Source organism: Amphiprion ocellaris, chromosome 23, assembly GCF_022539595.1.
Source record: "Amphiprion ocellaris isolate individual 3 ecotype Okinawa chromosome 23, ASM2253959v1, whole genome shotgun sequence".
Lineage (NCBI taxonomy): Eukaryota > Metazoa > Chordata > Actinopteri > Pomacentridae > Amphiprion > Amphiprion ocellaris.
In genome coordinates, this window is record NC_072788.1 from 7047452 (window position 1) to 7070363 (window position 22912).

A 22912-nucleotide genomic window follows, 5' to 3' on the forward strand; every position below is an offset into this window, starting at 1 on the left:
GGTGGCCAGAAAGCATCTAATTTCTCCTAGCTGCTGCCCCCTTCTGGACAGGTGAAGCAAATCTTAGAAGCTCTGTATGGTTTGCACTGAGAAAATCGACACTGAATGTGAATTTCAGAGAAGAATCCACAGAATTGTATATAAATGGGGAGACATATAGACAAAGCAAGATGCACAGATGCTGTCAGATTGATTGAAGCCTTCAAGTCACTCCACACACATTAAATTGAGGCACAAAATTTGCATATACTGGGCGCACAGCTTGGCATAAATTAGCCACAAGCACCAACCACAGAGGAGTACGGCCTTAAAGGGATTGCCATGGCTGCTTATCTGTCTCCACACATTAATATTCAGACCCTGATGTAAGGAAGCTGCAATCCATGACCCTGCGCTCCTTCGGTTAATGTCAGTGTGGCATGGCTGTTTATGCACTGTCACTCGTCTGTAAATGTGCGCTTGTATGTGCACGCATGTCCGTATGTGTGTCAGTTGGGACTAGACGCTGGTTTGGGCCAAAGGTTTTTGTTTTTGTGCCTGAGTGTGTGTGTGGCTAACGGTCGGGAGCCACTGGTTGAAGCCGAAGGGATTGTTATGGGGGGGAAAGAGCATGACAGAAACGAAAATCAGACAGAGGAAAGAGATGGGGAGAGACAGACAAGCCACCTCCTCCAGCAAATGTAATTATATGGATCAGAATCACTCGGGGAGCTGCTTCTTGATCAGCTCGGCCTGGCAAACACACGTGACATTGGCCTTGTCCTTGGACGTCTGGGGCAGAAGCGGCGACTTTGTTCAAAAAAAATATGGTTCGGCGTTACGTCTGCGCGTTAAATCTAGCAAATCTGTGACCGATCTGATTGCTGGGTGAGTAACGAAGGCAGTCATGGATATTAATTGTTCTACTGCTTAGTCGGTCGCAGCTTGTGGAAATGAACGAGTGTGTGAGTGCATGGAGGAGGGAGGGGGTCACATAAGGCAGGAGGGCTTCTGCCCTGAGGAGAAGAGGGGCCACATGCACTCAAACACTGAAACACTCATTTAGTTAACAGCTTTCATTTTCTTAATTAGACCGCAGATAGAGTGAACCCAGATTTTCCCTATCTCTCTCCCCCTGTTCCTTCTTACCACTCTCACCCCCATCTCCCTGCTTCCCATCACACTTTCCACCTCTCCCGTTGCATCTGTGCACATTTTCCCCTCCCTCCCTCCTCCCGTCTAAATTTATCAATCGAGCTGTCAGTCTGAAGGGGAGTGCATGAAAACATATTGCAGAAATGTACCGCTGAACGCGTGGATTTCACCCAGTATAGCAGGCTAAAACAAGATTACAAGACAAGCGTGGGGTCAATCCCTTCTCTCTGTGCGATATCCACTACTGGGCATTTGTATCGCTGCTGGCTGGTTGCCAACTGATTTACCCCCCACCCCTCACCTCTGCTGTGGAGGAAATGGAACGAACAGCCCAAAACCTTTTCCACTAATCCCCCCAACAATGGATTCTGCTGTTTCATTGAGGGCAGAGATGGAGGGGGATTCAGGCAGCGGGGCTGAAATATTGTACCGAGTCCAGGTAAGCTTGTAGATTTGGATCAACGCTCCAGTTAAAGCATTTGATTAGCTTCATTCCACCCAAATAAACCACAACTGTGTGTGTGCTTTTCCCTGGTTTTGCAGGATACAAGGTAGAAATGTGACTCTGATAATGATAAAGTGAATTGTAGAAGATCTCAAGTAGGTGTTGCCCCTCCACAATTAAGTACTATTTGTTGCAGTGTTTTCTGAATCCTAATATCGGTGTGTCTTAGTGCTTTTAAAAAAAGAGAAAAACTAACCTTTTGCAATCCTAAGAGCACAGAATCTCCCAAAACAGCTCAAGATAACTGAGAGAATTAAGTCAGAAACAATGCACAGAATGTTGCAGTCTTTGTTTTTTTTGTGTTTCTTGTTGTCTTACTTCCTTCCTTTGTCTGTTTTCCCTCCTCTTTTGAGTGCCCCGATCTGTTTTACCTGTTTCTTATCTAACCATTTAGTTTCAGTGTGTAAGTAGTATTGTCTTTGCCTTTCCTTGTGCCCATTCATCATGTTTGCTACCCACTTGTTTGCAATTCTGCCTGATTACCCCATTGTTGTAGCATGTGGACTTGTGTTGTGTTTGTTGGCCTGTTTGCTTTCCTTGTGTTCCTCGTGCCTCTTTGATTTTAACTGGGGATTTGTTGATTCTTTCGTCTGTGGAGTAGTTTTTATTGGATTATGTATGTTCTCTGGATTCTTCAGCCATTTTGTGTTCACCTCCCACCATGTGTGAAGTAGTTATGTTTGACTGAAATATTAAATAACATTTTTTTTTGCCAGTCTGCCACCCCCCCCCCCCCCCCCAAACACTCCCCAACAGCATGATCGGGATTACATGCTTCAGTGTGATTCTGCTCTTAAAAAATTGCTTCACAAATCTCTTAAAGATTGACTTGCAGACTGAGCAGCACTCCAAAATTTGCTTCGTCCAAATCCTGTGTAAGGCTTTGCAGTTCTTTGTTCAATTTGCACCATCAAAATGAATGAAATGAAAAATGGGTTTGAAACTTATCTCGAAAGAGGAGATCTACAACACCACTTATCAAGTACTTACAATGCAGTCTTGAAATCCCTCTACAGAGAGTTTAACCACCTTTAACTTCTTGAATCACTCCTGACCTGGTTTCACAAATATTTACATGATAGTCTTGGGTCATTAGTGGGCCATTAGCCTTGTGAGTTGGACGTAAGGACAATGAAACACCTTCGAAAAAGTTGCTTTTTACTGGAGCTCGTAGGACCACTATGACCCGGATGACACTCAATCCACACAGACAGTTTAAAACTGTCATTATCTGTATTTTAGATAAGATAATTGTCTCTTAGCTGAATCTTTAATTGTTCATGTTTGTGTTGTTGCTCCAGACCTTGAGTTTTTTGCGCTTTGTGCTTGGAGCGTACCATTAGATCCCAGGGGAGCATGACTACATGTAGCCCCAGACCCAAAGAATAGTCAAATTATGTATTATACAGCACATCTGAGCAGGCAGTAATTTATTGGTTGCCCTATTTTGGGATGGTTTTGTGTGTTTGAGCATGTAAGTTAATAAATGAACGAATGAATGAATAAAAGAATGATTGACTGCATAAATGAATAAATAAACTGAGTGAAGGCAACAATACTCTAATTATGTTTGCAGACAGGATATTTTTACATGGTCAGATGTGCTGCAGCGTACATGATGTGGCTGCATGACATGATCCATGGCTGTAAACTACCTGTGGGTGATAATTCAAACTGTGCAATTCAAACACAAGCAAAAAACACAGAAATGAAAAACTGGACTATTAAGTGAGTTTTTTCCTTGTCTGTTTTTGACGCAGCCACCCAAACATGAGCAAATTAAAAATTAAACTGTGGGGCAATTATGAGAATTTTCAAAAGTGAATGAAAAAATAGATAATGAAAGTTTCAAATACATTTTTAATTATATTTATTTTGATGGTGCAAATTGAACAAAGAGGTGCAAAGCGTTACACAGACTCTAGAATAAATCAAATTGGTTTCTTCTTGCCAGGGATGCAGTACACTAAGTATCTATGCAAATATCAAAGTATAGTACCTAGCTGCATCACCAAAAAAATCCATTCTGATGCCTAATTTTTTAATAATAGCAACATATTTTACAACCTATTTTTTAATGAGCGTAACCTTCAAATAGCAAGCGATTTAACTACTCTTGCTAGAAAATCCCAACTGCTCTCATTCTACATATAAAGCCTCGCTGATAGAACAATAGCTAGGCTTCTGCAGAGGGATTGTAGCTCAGCTTTTTTGCATGTGTGGAGCCCCGAGTTCAATCCCCAGCTTCTGGCTCGGCACAATCCTGCTAAGATCCTACAGAATATGTTGTGGGTACTTGAAGCTTTCAGCCTTGTACTGCCTCCAAGGTGAATGATTGCAGTATCCTTGATCCAGATTTGATTACAATTTCCCTCCATTTCTCTAACATCCGCATAGTGGCTCAGTGAATACAGTAACGTGAAGAATATATTTGCTTGTTATCTGCGTCAAACAGAACTAGTTCAAGATGACATTAATCAGTGGTTTCTTTTGTTTTCATGATATGATAAAGGCAAATATCAAGAATGTGGTTAGAATTCTCTGAAAAACATTAATATTTTCAAAATAATCTGTTTTTCAGCATTCATTTTCCTCAACATAACAGGAGAACCAGTATGAATATTGAATAATTTCTGTTATTTGACTTCCTACAGACAAGACTAATCTCAAAAATGCAGCGATTCTTCGCTTCATTTTGCCTTCAGCTCCCTTTAATCTCTTCAGGCTGTATTAGAGGTATGTCACATGCATGTCACATTGGATGTAACATAATTAGGTAAAACCAAAAACCGGCATCTTTAACTGTAAACTGCTCGCATTCCCAAAGTCCCACCTGACATTGATCTGTCAGTGTGTTTGTTGAAACATACATCCATGCTGAGAGGCTTCTCCCGTGGCTCCAGCTGCACCTGAGGTTCTACTGCACAATGCTTGGCAGAGGAAACAAAGCCGCCTCACACTGTTACATACGATGCATGTGCATGTTTTCACTGCTGGTAAAAGTGTCTCGATGAGTGCGACATTCGCGCAGTCATCGGAGACATCTGTGTGCGCTATCCCTCCCTGTGCTGTGAATTAAAGATGTTCAAACGCTGCTAAGCAATCAATTATTTACATGTCACACACAAGCACAATCTAGCCATGGCAAACACATGGATGAACGCACACAGGAAGCACACATACAACATCCTATTAAGTGCCTTGTCTGATTAAAGGGGTAATGTCAGCTATAATGAGCCTGTTTTGTAGACATTGAGCAGAAATATAATCGTTAGGCTCATCCTTCAAAGAACTATAAAGTGCTTTGTAAGACATGCATGCAGCTAGCGGTCACAGGCTGGTCACTTAAATTGAATATTGCTAAATTTAATTAGCTAATGCAATGATTCCCAACCAGACGTACCAGTACCCAAGGAATACCTGCTGTTGATAGCTAAAAAGCAATTTAATTAATAGCTGAGATAGTTAGCTAAACAAAACAGATACAGGATGCAATTATGATAGAAAATCAGTTCAGATATTATGGAAAATATATTGCAACATCCATGCGAATTCTAAATCCCGAGACTATGATGAAAGAATAGTTTTAAATGTAATTATCCTGCATCAGTCTCCTCATGACAAACTAGGGTCAAATGTAATTACCCAGTGTTGCTTTAACCTAATTCCTTACGTATGACACTCTGGTACATTGATTCCACAGCAGATGGTCTATCAATAATTGAGCCTGCGAAGACGTCCTCAGTCAGATTAAGTAGATTAGCCGATGCCAACATCAACTCCCGTATGAACCAGACTCAGTTTCTTAGATCAACATGCAGCATCAAGATGCACAGCCCTCAACACCTCCTCCTTAGCCTCTTTTAAACAGTGCCAATCTTTCACTCCCTTCTGTCTGTCTGTCTGTCTGTCTGTCTATCTGTCTGTCTGTCTGTCTATCTCTCTCAACAGCAGTAAATGCATGTACATGCATATTTACATGCACCATGTACTAGCACTGTGTCTATCTGCATGTCCACATCATGGCTCCACATAGAAAACAACTGCTAGATGGATTAGAAAATATGTTTGAGAGACTTCACAAAGACAGAACAGATGAAGTTTGGTGACCAGGTAAAAAATCAGTGGACACACCTGCAGTGGTAAGTAGAAGGTATAGAACAATAGAACAAGCCATAGTACCACTAATCAGGGCTGCACTGGCAGTTCCTGTAAAATGACGCAACAAACAGCGCTTGTGCTTTCCCAAACTAGACAAGTGCTTCAGACTTGTCGTATGGTACAAAACGACAAGATTAAACTTACTAAAAAGGCATGAATGAAATCTATTGAATAGTCAAAGTTCATACTTTGGTCAGAGAGGAACAGGATAAATCTGTTCAGCTTGGATGGGGTCCAAGCCTGGTCAGGACTACCAGTGAATGCATAGTCCTGACAGTGAAGCACAGAGGTGGGAGTCTGATGACATGGGGCTGCATGAGTGCAATTTGCAATGCAGTTTGCCTAGATCAAGGTGTACTGACTTTAGTTGCATTGAGGAGCACTGTGGGGCCTGCATTTTTTTATATAGTCAATCTAAACTTTAGGTTTTTAATTTCAAATGATAGCAAATGCTTACTGCTCAACCTAGAGGTAAAGCAATTACTGTAAGGTGATATAACTTTGAGTCATCTGACACTTATGTGATATTGCAAACCGATGTACTCACTTCTGTTTTGTGTTCTATCTGTTCATCTGAGCTCTTTCCCATCAGCCGTAACTCTTTACCCTCCCCTGGGTGGATTTGTGTGTGTTTAATGTATGCAATTTTTGAATCTGACCTAAATACGACGCGTTGAGTTCTCTGAACATTATCCGACTGCATACCATGATGGAGTCAATGCCAACGTACTCGGCATTCCACCCAGCCCAATGCATGTCCCCTTAATCCTGTTAACCCACTCCAACTGTGTGGAGAAGCAGGGAGAGTAGGAGAGAGCCCGGGGCGACTCCGACATTGTACCCCTCCACCCTGCTGAGATCTAACTGAAGAAACAAGTGCTCGGTACAAAGTGATGCTCCTCAGCTCACTGTGACATTAATACATGACTACTGTAAAATATATATATTTATATAAATATAGAAAAACTCTGTGATCCGCAGCGTATAAATCTGAAAAACAGGATTTTGAATGTGGGGGTGCAGAGGAAGAGGAAGCAAATTTAAACAGTGACTTACATTCCATTTGAGTTGAGGTTTTCCAGCTGCTTACAGTGAATCATCTAATCTACAGGTGTGGCCGGCAACCAGCAAAATCAGCCATTTTAGTAAGAAGATTACAGAGGTAGTGTTATTTTAATTCTTTTGTTAGCGAAGCATTCTCAAAATAAAGGCCAGAAAACCTAAAAATGCACAATAATTTCAACATGTCATCATTTCTTAGAGCTTATTTGGAACCAGCACCGTCAGTAATAACATCCCATCACATCAACTTATTGGTTATAACAGAATTCCCTTTTCAGAAATAAAGTTTTCAAATAAAGTTTTAAAACGGAGCATTTTTTTTGCAGTGATAATGACTATTTTTTGTGTGTTTTTCCTTCATTATTTCAATTGTACACCAGTATTTGCATCTATTTTCCTTGTATCTTTTATAATTATCTGTATTACAGACATTTTTTGGGTCACAGCCCCAATTTTTGTTCACTAGTTATGATTTTCTCTGAGGTACATAAGAGCCCTTCCCTCCGCTGCTGTTGTGTGGGTGGTATTCAGACTTCCATTGTAGGAGTAGATTCCACTTTTCAGCTGCTGTCATAGCAAATATGACTATTTCCTCTGAGAGATCCAAACCATTGAGGGACGAAGCATCACAATTCCCCTTAAGAGCTAAACTCAGGTTTGCTTTTTTAGGAAATTTTGTAGCTTTTAGTAAGTTTGTGGAGGCTTTTCAAAAAGCAAATATTAACATTCCCATCACTCATTCACAGTGAATTTCAACACACAGTCCTTGTGCATCTTTGTGTTTCTATGACCACATAGAGGTGATCATAGAGGTCTAGATGTTGGTGTTCATAGAGGTCTAGATGTTGGTGTCCATAGAGGTCTAGATGTTGGTGTTCATAGAGGTCTAGATGTTGGTGTTCATAGAGGTCTAGATGTTGGTGTTCATAGAGGTCTAGATGTTGGTGTTCATAGGGGTCTAGATGTTGGTGTTCATAGGGGTCTAGATGTTGGTGTTCATAGAGATCTAGATGTTGGTGTTCATAGGGGTCTAGATGTTGGTGTTCATAGAGGTCTAGATGTTGGTGTTCATAGGGGTCTAGATGTTGGTGTTCATAGGGGTCTAGATGTTGGTGTTCATAGAGATCTAGATGTTGGTGTTCATAGGGGTCTAGATGTTGGTGTCCATAGAGGTCTAGACGTTGGTGTTCATAGAGGTCTAGATGTTGGTGTTCATAGAGGTCTAGATGTTGGTGTTCATAGAGGTCTAGATGTTGGTGTTCATAGAAGTCTAGATGTTGGTGTTCATAGAGGTCTAGATGTTGGTGTTCATAGAGGTCTAGATGTTGGTGTTCATAGAGGTGTTCATAGAGGTCTAGATGTTACTTTAGTTTGTGGAGGCTTTTCGAAAACAAATATCAGCCATCCCATCACTCATTCATAGTGAATTTCAACACACAGTCCTTGTGTCTCTTTGTGTTTCTATGACCACATAGAGGTGATCATAGAGGTCTAGACATTGGTGTTCATAGAGGTCTAGATGTTGGTGTTTATAGAGGTCTATATGTTGGTGTTCATAGAGGTCTAGATGTTGGTGTTCATAGAGGTCTAGATGTTGGTGTTCATGGAGGTCCAGATGTTGGTGTTCATAGAGGTCTAGATGTTGGTGTTCATAGAGGTGTTCATAGAGGTCTAGATGTTACTTTAGTTTGTGGAGGCTTTTCGAAAACAAATATCAGCCATCCCATCACTCATTCATAGTGAATTTCAATGTGTAGTCCTTGTGTGTTTGTGTGCTAATCTGTTTACCTATAAGCTCACAGAATGTGAGGCAGTTGGGGGGTCATTGCTTCTTAATGATAAAACCTGACCTCCGAAGCGATAAGACAGAGCCTTTGTGTGCTAAGCTCTTCTTCACAACATGTTTTGATTCCCATCCAGCCAAGAGAAGAGTTGAAAGCAGTGAGGGGCTGGGTGGGTGCACTGGGCATCATTAGCAGCACTTAGAAGGTTTGCATGTTTTACAGTAGGAATAAATGTGCATTTCAAGGAGGAATGACATTCGAGTTACATCACTATGGTAGATTTCACAGTAGATTTTCTATTGCAGGAACACTGTTGTAAGCAGAGTTTCCCAGCGCTGTGAGATAAACTGCTGTGGGTGGCAGATAGCACAGAGATTTAAATCCTTTACAGTAAACGCTGCCACAGCTTTTGACTCTGCTCCTGTTGGGTTGTTAACTGTGCTGCAATGTGGGCCCGAGCAGATGTGGAACATTCCCTTTTCTTTGCTGAGGGCCTTTCAGTGTCAAAGCGTTTATTGTTTGAGGGAGAAGAAAGCTTTGGCTGTACTGGAGTCAGAACTGCAAAATCGTACAGAGTCCAGCTGTAGTTTATTTTCTCCACAGTGCTGAAGACATTTTATTTTGACACCTTGTTCCAACATCCTGAAGTTATGGCACGTTTTAGGCAAAAAATTAGCTTCAGTTACACTTTATGTTTAGTACTGATTACTGCAAAACCTCACTGAACTCACAGAGCTGCTCTCAAGGCTGCTAGGTTTTAGCATGTTTTACATTTCGCAAAGGTCCCCCTTAATCTCACTCTAAATATGACACTGTAAATTCCTAAGTTGACCTTGACTTGATGCGTTCTTGGAATTTATTATACTTGTCTTTGCATTAAATGTGATCTCGCTTCAAGTGTGGAACAAAAAACCTTGGTGTCATCTTAGATTGTGACTTATCCTTTGAAACCCAGATGAGAAACATCATTAGAAATGCGTTTTTATCATCTTGGAAACTTTGCCCCTGTGCAACCTTTTCTGTCACTGAAAGACTTATTCATGCTTTTATTTCTAGCAGAGTAACATATTTAGAGAGTTTATAGCACAGATTTGCCAGAGAAAGTATTCTTTAGTGGTTACACACCTGTAACCCAGATGGTAAAACAAGACAGTAACTTTTCATGTTGGGATTGTTGTGGCTTCAGTTTTTAATGAGTTTGTGTAACACGGATCAGCTGACATCTACAGACTACAGTAAACTCTGCAAGGCATAAAATAAGTGTCAGCTGGTGTTGGCAAATAAATGTCAAAGGGGTGATTCATGACCCACCTCCTGTAAAACATGCGACTAGGAGACTGATCTATTTTTGAGTTTGCAGTGGTGTGTACATAACACGTTTGTGCCACTAACACACCTGCTGTACACTGGGACGAACAATTCCATCAAAAAATCATCTAAATCTTAGAGTAAGAGTGCCACAAAAAAAGTGAAAGACTGTATAAATGTTGTCTATATCTGTAAAATATTGCCATTTTTAATTGATTTGAACACAGTAAAAACAGAGAAATTTTACAGTCACACATTATGAAAACATTGTAAAAAAATTTTTTTTTTTCATGTGGATGTGTGCCTAAAGTAATATTTTTTGTGATTTTTACTTGATATCTTTGACAAACAGATTTTTACCCTTTAATACACATATGTTTCTTAAAATAACAGCAAATTACATTAAAAAAGTACATTTTACAGTCAAATGTTACATCAGCTTTACATTTCTAAAAATCTAGACATTTGATGTTTGACATTGCTTATGATTTTGGTCTTTGTTGTGGTAAATGTGCAGATCAGCAACTTTTTCTGTGATTTTACTAATTATTTTTTATATTTTTTATATTTTTTTATCTTTGAGTTATTGGAAAAGCGCTTTATAAATAAATTTATTATTATTATCTGTGATTTGAGAAAACAGGTAAAAATCTGTTAAAATAATTGCAAAATAAATAACAGTGTAGCCACTTTCATCAGACCTATTTACTAATTTTATTAAGGACAGTGATATTTTACTTTTCATTCTTATTTTTATATTTTTATTCTAGTTTCTTCTCATATTTTCATTAATTGCATGAACTGAGCAATGCAAATTAAGATATTATATGATTATAAAGTGAGTCAACATGGCAAAACTTAAACTTGTCATACATCAGAGCCAGAGTGAATGGTTTCATCCATTCACATTCACCGTCAGAAGAAAAATGACTGCATGTTAAGCCTTGCACACTAATTTACAGGAAAAATTACATTTCAGTCAGACTGTTCAAGATCACACTGGAATAATTACACAGCAGCCAGAGTTGAAAGGAAAAGAGATGATGATTATGTGGAGGGAACAGATTATTTCATTCAGCTGATTCAGGGGCTGATTACACAGATTATACTGTACTATACATCACTGATGAAATAATTTACTGTGCATATGTGCGGCTGTGTGCAGCTACAGAAATCCTGTCTGATACGTAGAGCACTGTGTTACAAATGTAGTACAATTATTAGTTATACTCAGTCATTCTGCAGGGAGGAAAAGCATTTATCTTGTTTAACATCAACATGAATATCATCACTAATAAGACCAAATGCGGCGTGATTAGGTTTTTCCATGCTAGTTGAAGGAGGCTGTATTTACTGTACCATACAAGCTGTACATAATGTAAATGTAATTATGTTGTTAAGGACCCAACTGAAGTCGATTTGCAACATATAATGTCAGGAACTGAAGTTACATAAATAAAAGATTTACAGACAACCATAAAATAGGTTTTATGTTTTACACATGGAAGAGTTTTTTTTTTTTTTTTAGGTAAATTTGACTTTCATAGTTTATCATGTATTTGTCACTAATATTTATCAGTTGAGCTACATTTTTAGCACTGAGGCTTCTCCCACAGAGGGGATGTAGCTCAGTGGTAGAGCGCATGCTTCGCATGTATGAGGTCCTGGGTTCAATTCCCAGCATCTCCAACTTTTATGAAACAACACACCAGTGCTTTCCAGTTCCTTTGCTCTCTATGTAACAAAATGCTGAAAGACATATAAAGTCAAATATGCCTCACATTCGAACATTCATCAAAGATCCTTCCATTTCCTGCTAAAGAAATTAACGACAGAGTCAGTCGGCAGCTCTATTGAGCTTTGGCTACAATAATCCACAGTTAGTTCACCTGAGCTGACCTCTAACTCACAGTTTTTATTCATCAGCAACACTTTAGAGTGGAACGTGTAAAGATTAACATGAAACTTGAGTTTTGTCCTTTTATTCTGTTCTGATGAATTGAGGAAGGTAAAGAGACGGAGGTTGACACTGTGGAGAGGTAGAAGGACGGATGAAGAAGAAAGGGTGGAATAAAGCACACATTTCTGCTGGAAAAGCAAAATGGGTCATTTTGATTTGATTCTCAGTGTGCGTGCAGTGAATACAGATAAGGCAATCTGCTGCACATGTATGAAACACATCCTTCAATCAGACTCTAAGAGTATTAGGAAGTAGTATAATAAGCAAAACTGCATGTCTACAGACGTCCATGTGTCGCCTACCAGGGAGTAGAATCAGACAAAGAGAAGGAAATTTTGTCCAAGGCTCATGGCAGATGAAAATGAAATGTTGGGGTAAAAACATGCTAACTTCACATCTGTTAAAAAGGGGACAGGGTTCATTAATCAGCACATGAATATGAATAAACAATTTCATCAGGATGGAGAACAGGTTGATGAATCCCACTGGGCGTCTGCTCACATGACAACAGCTCCTTTTGAAGACTTCCGCCACCCAAGATTGAAAGAAATTCAGACGGAATTAAGAGGGGAGAGGGGGAGTGACAGGAACGACAGGAGGGAGGAGAAAGAAAGTGGCATCTTTCCCTCCCACACATCTGCTGACTGATTAGCAGGAGAGCCGAGCAGAGCAGAGAGGAGAGGAGAGGAGAGGAGAGGAGAGGAGAGGAGAGCAGAGGAGAGGAGAGGAGAGGAGAGGAGAGGAGAGGAGAGGAGAGGAGAGGAGAGGAGAGGAGAGGAGAGGAGAGGAGAGCAGAGGAGAGGAGAGGAGAGGAGAGGAGAGGAGAGGAGAGGAGAGGAGAGGAGAGGAGAGGAGAGGAGAGCAGAGGAGAGGAGAGGAGAGCAGAGGAGAGGAGAGGAGAGCAGAGGAGAGGAGAGGAGAGGAGGGGAGAGGAGAGGAGAGGAGAGGAGAGGAGAGGAGAGGAGAGGAGAGCAGAGGAGAGGAGAGGAGAGGAGAGGAGAGGAGAGGAGAGGAGAGGAGAGGAGAGCAGAGGAGAGGAGAGGAGAGCAGAGGAGAGGAGAGGAGAGGAGAGGAGAGGAGAGGAGAGGAGAGGAGAGGAGAGGAGAGGAGAGGAGAGGGGGAACAGAGTGTTAAGTTTGTTTGAGAGCTTAAAATAGACGGCGGCTAAGTGCGTAGAGAAAATAAATCATGTGTTCTTTAAATACTGCATGGGATTAGAGAATATATTATTGAGCTGTAAGTTCCTTTTATGAAAAAAAGGCTTTATGAGGAGAGTGCACGGCTAGCATCTCTGCTGCTGTTTGTGCATGAGAGTGGGAGAGTAAGCTAGCATGTTAAAAAAGAGCTTGAAAAATGGATGGAATCAAACTAATATCCTTCAGGAAGCTTTTAGAGGATTCATCAGGTGACAAATAGTCAGCTTCTCCCTAATATTTCCATCTGCTTTTATGTGTGATGCAATTATAACATACTCTTCTTCCCTTAGCACTCTTCCCATGTTTAGAAAGTCCTGTTCTGTCAGCCTTCAGGTCTGTATTTGCGCTTTCACCATGGACCTAAAACTTCATTTTCAAGATCAAGATCAAACCGACCCAACCGTCATGTCGAGGATAATCACATGTTGATAAGACTTGGTACAGGCAGCAGGCAAAGCAGCCGTCCTCAGTGGAAGAGGCTGCCGTCCCCAAGACTGAAGAGGGAGCATCAGGTCAGCAACGGCTTGCTTGTCATTGTGCTTGACATTCACGGGGTTGTGCACTGTAAATTTATCCCCCAGGGTCACACTGTCAAGCTCCACTGTAACGTCCTGAAGGGGTCTGGGGGGCAACATTCGATGCAAATGACCCGGAATGTGGCTCATGCCATCGCAGCACATTGTTTCATTGAGTTTCTTGAACACACCGACAGTCGTTGCTCTCTGGTCGCTCTGCTTACTAAATTTGGCTCCATGAAACTTCCTCTTCTCCAAAATGAAATTCAAATTGACATAGCGGAGGAGATCCAGCATGCATTGCAGATGGTGCCTGACACACTGAATGGGACAAGCTTCCCAGGTAGCATTCCAAATGTGGCAGGAGCACTGGGAGCAGAGTATCGCTGCACAAGGTGATGACTTAGTAATAGTTGTCAATACTTGATTTAAATCAAATTAAATCAGGTATGTGTTTTAACAAAGGGGCAGTATTTTTCAGTTGCACCGCAGAATCTCCACCACCTCCATTTTGGGTGCATTTCACTTGGACGGTTTTCAAACGAAAGGCCAAATCTGGTGACAAAACAATCTGGTGATGAGACAGAAGATTGAATTTTTACCAATGGCTAGTCAAAATATATCATACATTACAGTGTTTTCAGTATTCTTTAAAAACTTGTATATCCACAAAGGAGCCACAAGACATTAATCTCAGCAGTGTATCACAGCTACCTGCTCTCATCACAAAAATGGTAAGTTTCCTGACTGCACTATAACTACATCAACTGTCTGATGTCGTGACTGTATCCTGGAAACACACAGAGATGGATGATTGACAACAACTTCCACTAGCCGCTGATGTTTTCGATATAATCGCCTCAAATGCATCGTGATCACAGTTTATTTACCCCGAGACTGAAAACATTTTGTAGACAGCGTCAGAAAAAATTCTGTCAGTTTTTTCCCCCTACTGTTTGTATGAACAGGTAGTTTCTCAGGGGTAAATTTAACCTGACAGTCTTGGCTGCTGGTGTTTTCCCTGAGGGAAAAACTGTGAGTACTACTCTGCTCAGGAGGAAATGTGGGGGAAACATGGAGAAAAAATCGCCAGTAAATGTCAGGAAGTATTACATCAGTTTAGCCAGTCACTCATTCCTTTGAACATCTCATCACATAGACATCTCACTCTGAAGTCCTTTATGGGCAAAAAAAAAATAAGAAGGAATCACAGAGGAATACATAGATGCTTTCACACATCTTTTGTTTTTGTTTGACAGCTGAGTGATGAACGTAAAAGAAGCAGAAAACTTTAAGATTGGTTTGACTGCTCCACATGTGACAAGGCAACACGATCAAGTTCTCTACCCGAGCTAACCCGGCCTTATGAAGCCCTTTTCCAACTCAAACACTATATAGATTTTCATCGCTTTTTTTGGTTTTAATATTTTTGTGATCTTCTTTCTCTTCTCTCAGTCATTTTATTTCCTGTTTCCAATATTTGTCATCTGCTCAACTTCTATTCTGAATTCAAAGAGGGTGAAGAATAGCAAGAAAGTTTGATAGAAAACTTAGATTGGGTCCAAAATGTAAGATTGTGCCTATTAAGAAGAGTAAAAGAGCAGAAATGTAAGAATAATATCAAAATAACAAAACCATTTAATAGTGTAATTTGCAGTATTTCATCTTAGAATGGGTTCTGAATTTCTGACGCTAAACTAGATATTCTGACAAATCAGTAGTTAAGGGGCTGCATGCTTTGAAGGATGTGGTCTACGGAAGTCACATCTTCCTAAACTGTGAAGGCCAAACTGGGCATTTGGGCACATTTTAGTATATGCAACACTTGCATTATTACTTGTTCGACGAAGCTCAATCCATTCATTCTGGCTGCTGTTTCGTTAAGGTAGGACATCAATATTTTGGAAAAAATCCAATTGACACTAGTGTTAATCAAGGGACAGGTTGTGGTCCTACATGGTGCAGGAAAAGACAGCTTTATTTCTCAGCCAAATTTGAACCAATTTGGTATTCAAATGCCACCTCTGGAGGACGAAACTCCAGCATGAAGACAGCTACAGACTGGAGATCCATGGCAGCAAAAGAAGAGGTTTAAGTCTTATTATTACAACTTGGCCTCCAGGTTGGTGCTACCCCTATCTCAGACATCATTATGAAGCATGTTAATATCAGGTACAATCTGAAAAATATTATATTTGGTTTAAAAAAAAAAAGCTTCACTATCAGAATCTGATGCAGTACTCCCCCTTACAGTGGATTATAAAAGTGTGTTTTCATTCTTAACAAAGCTCTAAAGTCCTTGTGTGACTGGACTAGCACCTGCAGCACTGATTTAATGAGTAAAGTCAAGAGGTTCAAAGCTGACTGTTTCTACCTCAAGTAAACTCATCGGGAAGAAAAAAGAAAGCGAGAAGAAAAGAAAAAAGAAAGTAGCTCTTCTGTTTTCATCGGAACAAGAAAGTGTCCATGGTCTTTTTTATGAGTGGGCATCCTTCAGATATTCACTCCCCTGTATTGCAGCTCTCTTTTCCCTCTGTGTCCTCATCCCTTCCTCCATCCCTCCTTGTAAACCCTCCCAGCCGTCTCCTTTCAGCTCCTCCAGCTCCCCTGAAGACAGACAGGGGAAGCCAGCTTTGGGGGTTGGGTGGTGCTGATGGTGGTTGGTGGTGATGGGGGATGGAGGGGAAGGGTGTACAGAATAATGTTCCCAGAATGTCAGCACCCACACACTCGAGCTACATACATGTGCTCACACACACACACTTGGAGAAGCAGTTCTATACCCCCTTGGCACACACACCAACACTTAGATACGACTGCTGCCAGTCTCTCCACACAAACCCCCTCCCAGGCCCCCGCTGTGGTTTAATTGGTGTAATTATATTTGCATAAGGCTGTCCTGTTTCAGCGAACATTGCACACACACACACACACACACACACACACACACACACACACACACACACACACACACACACACACACACACACACACACACACACACACACACACACACCATCCTGACAGGTTTTAATAGGCAGGATAATTGAATATGATTCTCCCACTAGTGCCCTTCAGGGCCTTTCTGTATATACTGCAAAGGGTCGGGCTCCTTACGTTTACTTAGACAAATACGAGCACATTTTCCATCAAATCAGCTGTTAATTATAGAACTACAAGGTTAATCGCTTCATAGCTGATAATAAAAGGTAACATCCTGTATCCAAAAAAACCCCAACGCTGAAACAGAAGATTAACCTCCTTGATAGTGGCAGCCAAGATGTTGCTGTACTTGTTTTGGTTTTTTTCCAAGCTTGACTCCACACCGCTACTGAAAAACAAAATGTTAATGAAAAACAGCACAACTAATGAGAGAACAGTTTGAAGTGAAATCATCTTGACATTTTCCCAAGAGTGATTTCTCTTTCTAATTATCATTGGGTTACGGCTTAATAAGTGAGACTGAATGAATTGTTAGGAATGAGCAACAATGAGTGCAACACAATTATCATCAGAGCAATGCAGAAACGATGATTAAAGTAGTTACAAGAGACATTTCGTTGTTTTCTTTACAGCTGGAGTAACTGGAAGAAGGATTTACTGTACAGGTAACGCAGTATTTTAAAGTTTTATGATTTAACTAAGAGATATAAGCATCACCTAAACTAGGGCTTCTCCAAGGCTGCATCTGGACCAAACAGCGATTAGAAAGTCTGACATTTTCAATTTTAAGATTGAGTTGTTATTGAGTTCCACTCTTTACCTCACCATCAGCATGGAAAAATGACATGATTTAGTAAGTTTTCAAAGTAACAGATGTACCTTATACCTGAAACTGCATTTTATTCGACGCTGCACATCCCCCAAACAAGGCTGAACGCCCACATCAAGACAGGCAGTGCCTACCTGTGACCCTAATGTGCACAGGTTCCATATGTTCATGTGCTTTGAACGTTTCAGCCAAACTCCCGGATGGCCCCTTCCCATATTATTTTGGTTTAGAACCCTAAAGATAAAGGTTGCTGAATGAAAAGTAAACAATAATGCAAAAAGCAAACAGGTAATCATGTGACAGGCAGTCAAATGCAGCTTGGTTGGTTATCACTGCTCCTGTCAGCATCACTTCCTCTCACTCATGAACATCACACACTACACATGAGTGTATATATATATATATATATATATATAGAGAGAGAGAGAGAGAGACAGAGAGAGAGAGAAAGCACAGAATATAGAAGCAGAAAGGTGTCATCACTGCAAAATACCCTAAAGATGCTCTTCAAAAAGCAGCGTTAGTCACACAATTGCCTTCCAAATTACAATGAAATGATCTTAACAATAAGAAAATGACACTCAGGCTCCTGCAGCTCAGTGTAATTTGAAAAGCTCTCTAATTCTAAGACACCACCGCCGGCCTTAATGCACTGATGCATGTTTTAGGCTTTTCTTTTTTATTCACCGAAACCTTTTCCCTTTTTCTTTTTTTGTTTTGCTTTGTTATCCATATCTCCCTTCCCCCCTCTTCCTCTCTCTCCTCTCTCTTCCTCTCTCTCTTTCATTTATGAACTCACCTCACCTACGCTATCCATCCCTTCCCTCTCCCTCCTCCTCTTCCTCCTCCTCCACCTCCTCATTTTCCACACAAACCCAACCCCTCGCCTAAAAATGAAATCTGATTTTTCCTTCTCTCTCTCTCTATGGATGAGGGTCTCTAGGTCTTTTGTTCATCCACCCGCTCATGTGGCCTCCTCCGGTTGCCATGACAACCGGGTGTACACATACTGTTGCTCCAGGAGAGAAGTCGAGATGGAAAAAGAGAACGGGATGCAGAGAGATGAGAGAGGGAGAGAGGTTGAGATGGAGTCAGGGGAGACAGAAGGAGAAAGCAAAAAAAAAGGATAAAAATGGTAGCAATGTGGAAAAATTAGGAAAATGAGGGGGTGGAAAGAGAAACATGGAATATATAGGATAAGAAAGATGGAGATATCTTTTTCCCTTCTGCCGCAGGAGCAGAATTTCTACCCAGATTATTCTATTCAGGATGAAATGAGTCTCTAATACAAAACCGAATTATAAATGTAATTCCTGTTTCACTGCTCAGCACTTCTTCATTTTATTGCTATTTTCTTTGGCAGGGAATAATTGATTTTCTTTTTAGAAACATAACAAAGTTGTAATCTCATCTCCTTCCCCGTGTTTTTCACATCAGCAGCTGATTGTAATACACATATTTAAATCTTACTGCACTGCAGCCACATGCTGCAACATGCTCAGAATGACTGCACCAGCAAAATGCAGCTGAAACGGTCTGCAATAAGAATGCAAAATGTAGAGAGAAACAAACTCTCCTTTCTCAACCTGTGCAGGAACTCATAACTTACAGATTAAGCTTTGAAGTTCACATAATTACAGAACTCATTTGAACTTAAACTCATAGCTGCACTAAAATATGTCATCCACAACTGGAGAATGGAACGAGAGACATTCATAATTCAGTTCCTGTGTTTGTATTCTGTCTTATTCTCATATTGTCTCTTTCTTATTTATATTTATATAATGGGAACAGAGATCACAAGAGGGACGCCGCTATGAAAAGAGGACAAGAGTGGGAGGGAAAACCTTAAATGACACTGAATCCATGAGGAGAGAATCAAAGGTAAGGGGAAAAAAACAGCAATTAAGAAATGAGTTGAGGAAGAGAAACAAGAAAAAGACACACAGAGAAACAATGAATACCAGCATCCTCATCCGGGCAGCATCTTCCTCCACCCAGTTGTCTGTGTTTGCTGTATTAGAGGCCCTGCAGGAATCCAAACCCTGCAGACAAGCAGCCATCTGCCATCTTGGCTCCAGTCCAGCCCTCTTCTGCGGAGCCAACATGGCGCCCAGTCACACATATTCAGAAGAAGTGCATCCAACAATCACAGTCAAGAAAGACATGTTTTGTTACATGTCAAGAGATAAAAAGTTTTTGCTATTCTGGTTTATGTAGCAGGAAAAAATGAACCATTTCGAGACACGGTTTTTAAAAGCTGGTTCAGTTTAGGTTCAGAGATCACCATCTGTGATAATATTGAAGAAAAACAGCAGAAACCTACACGAGAAAACAAAAAGTAGTAATAAAAAGTACTATTACACCGACTATCGCACAGCCCTTCTCCTGAACATCTGTTGCATTCAAGCCCTGACCAAAGTCATTCACACTGTGCTGATTAAGTCCATCAGTAGCTGGTAAATCTCTCTGTATTCTACAATTTATAGGTCAGCTTTTTGGTTGACATTGCTACAGTGACACAATGTTTTTTGCAAACAGCAATCAAAATCAAACCTAAATGACAAAAACTGCATTTCCATTAATGGCCACTTCACAAAAAAGTGAGTCAAGCTCTATTAACCCCCATGTGAACATGTCAAACTGTACAGCAGAAATAAACATGTTTACAGCCTGGAGCAAAATCAGTTTTGGTCTCTATAGCTAAATTCCCCAGTCATGAAAACTGTAGATGGGGTGACGTTTGATGTGACTAATCTTTTTAGACTGTTTTGAAGCTTAAAGTTATGCATAGTTACAGGGGTGACCAATTTAAAGGTGTCATATTTGAGTTCTCTCACCATCTGAGACAACATATGTTTGGCAGATGTGTGGCTGCAGACTGTACTGTTGTCAACCCCTGCTTGGTTTACAAGCTGGTAGAGTGCAGGTTATTGGCTCTGGCCAGATGACGACTGAATACATAAGGAGCCAGTATGGTGCTGCTGTACTGGTTTAGTGCATACAATTCTGTCAAATGGATTTTGTTGTTACCTGTAGGCGTTAGTAGGGGTTGGGCAGCCATTTTTGCTACCGTTTTCTTCTGTTTTAGTAGCTATTTAAGTAAGCGACTGTATTTTGGTTTGTTCCTTTTGGTTACATTATCTTGATTATACTTTTTTTTTGTCGGAGCTGAAGAAGAGAGCAACTGTAGCAACAAATCGGCAGTAACTGCAACTACTACAGCAACTAGTAGCAAAAACCCAAGAAGCGTCAGCAGTATTTGTGTAATTACTCTCTTTGCCAGATGGGGGAGACAAAAGTTCCACATGGGAAGTTTAACAAAAGAATCAATTATGTCCAGCAGATGCGAACCAACAGTGAATAGCTCTCTCTTAATTAGCTCTTTTAATTTGCGATTCCATGACTATGAATTTCAACTAGAAGCCAACAATTGTTTCAGTTCAGTTGCTTGTAAATTCGGTCTGAATGAGGCTTTTTATTGGGCTGTCTCTGTAAGGATGCCAGGAAAGTGAAAACAAATTTTAGCTGAAGACAAGCCTGAAAAATATGAATTGTAAATGAGAAAAACACATCTTAATGAGGCAAACAGAAGATGTAGGTTTGGGTATATCGGTAGCACTGTGAGCAAAATTATTCTGTAATTTAGGAGATGGCCGGTAAAATAAAGAATTTCAAGCAAAAAAACACAAACTTAATTTAGATGTGATATTTGAGAAGACAAGTTGCAGAGTGGGATGAGATGGAAATGAGGATATAAAGCTACTATGAGGTGACTTCAACTGCAGCAAACTTTTTCTCTCGAGCCCAAACGAGGACACGAGTCGAGCGTTAACACCAAGTGACACTTCTTTGGTGCTACAAGATGAACAAGCGTTGGCTGACTGGTTTGCGGAGTTGGTGGCCATCTATATTGCAGGGCTGGTGACCTGCTTATGCGACGACCGATTGGCTGAGCTGGATGCTGATAAAGGAATGACGAACGGAGGCCGACAGGAGAGACAGAGGAGCTATCGGTATCGTGGAGATTAACCATGCCGAATGCACATACATGCGCACACATCCTGAACTGTGGAAGGATCATGACACGGTACTCTGATCTCGAGCTAATGCAGACTTACTGGCAGAGCTCCATCTCTCAGCGCACACACACCGACGCTCTCCTGGCAGCTCTCCATTATAATAATCTCCACTCTCTCTCTCATGCATATACATACCCACATGCTCAAAGGCTGCCACAACGTAACACCCCTCAAAATTAAATTGAGTCTGTATTGAGTTTTATCCTGTTATATGGAAACACTTATTGATGTTTAATTCATTTAATAATTAATATTTCCCTTTGAATCAATACTTTGATCACGACAGAATTCATTTCCAGAGGAAAATGCAACCTGATTGCCGGCTGTTGAGTCGCATCAACGGCTAAGCTGCAAAGGAAGGAGGAGATGAGCGAGTAGGAAAATTAGGAAAGTGTTACAAAAACCCTGAAGGAGTCAAAAGAGAAGGATGGAAAGATGAAAGAAAAGAAGACTGAAGTGTAAAGACTGAAAGGGCGGTGAAAGTGTAAGAACAGAAATGAGCAGAGGAGCACTGGAAGGGGTCAGAGTTTGGATGGAAATGTATATTGAGCGCTAAAATGGGTAGAACCGCAGCTAAGTTAAAGTCTTGGTTGCTAAGCGGTTGCTATGGTATTACTAGTAGTTACAATGTTTGTACCAGGGGGTTGCTCTCTTCATCAATTATTAATTTCACAGTTAAAATCAATGCCATGTATAATGAATGGATATGTGTCTCTCTGCGTAAGTCAGTATTGTGGAAAATTGGAAAACTGAGATCATCTTTGGTGAAATTTGACCTGCATGTTTAGTAAGCTTATTAGGTATGTTGCGTCTCTTCATCTTTAACTCCACAAGAAATCAATATGAATGGCTTACAGACAGTTGTGGAGTAAATGGGATATCTTTTGAATAAGCTATGCAAACTTTTGACCCAAGTCTCGCTCTTGTCATTGATAAAAACGGCCTAAAATTCATGTATGAATGAAAATGACATATCCCCATGTGAAATGAATAATCCCACCCTGCGTTAAAATGCTTTTGATGTAACTCTATGCCGTTGCTTCCTCTTTCCACTCACCCGTCACCTCTCGCTGTAATTCAGGGCTGTCAAACTCATATTAGTTCAGGGGCTACATACATCCCAATCTGATCTCCAGTGGGCCGGACCAGTAAAATCAAAGCATAATAACCTATAAATAACCACAACTCCACATTTTTCCCTTGTTTAAGTGCCAAAAAGTACATATTCACATTTAATAAATTATCTTTTTACAAAACATCATGGACAAACTGAAATTTGTTAAGAAAAATAAATTCAATTTCAACAACTTTATGCCTCAGTTTATCATTTACACATTACAACTTACAGATCACAGTTTATCTACACAAAGGCACAAAACATTTCGTCACAGATATCTGGAACTGAATGATAAAGGATTCTACAAAAAACAACA

General features: G+C 40.5%; 1 non-coding gene across 1 annotated transcript; it reads left to right on the forward strand.

The window, feature by feature from the left end:
• The first annotated feature begins 11571 nt into the window (after nucleotides 1-11571).
• trnaa-cgc (transfer RNA alanine (anticodon CGC)) lies at nucleotides 11572-11643 on the forward strand. The gene has a single exon. It is a non-coding gene; the product is annotated as a tRNA-Ala (tRNA).
• The last annotated feature ends 11269 nt before the right edge of the window (nucleotides 11644-22912 follow it).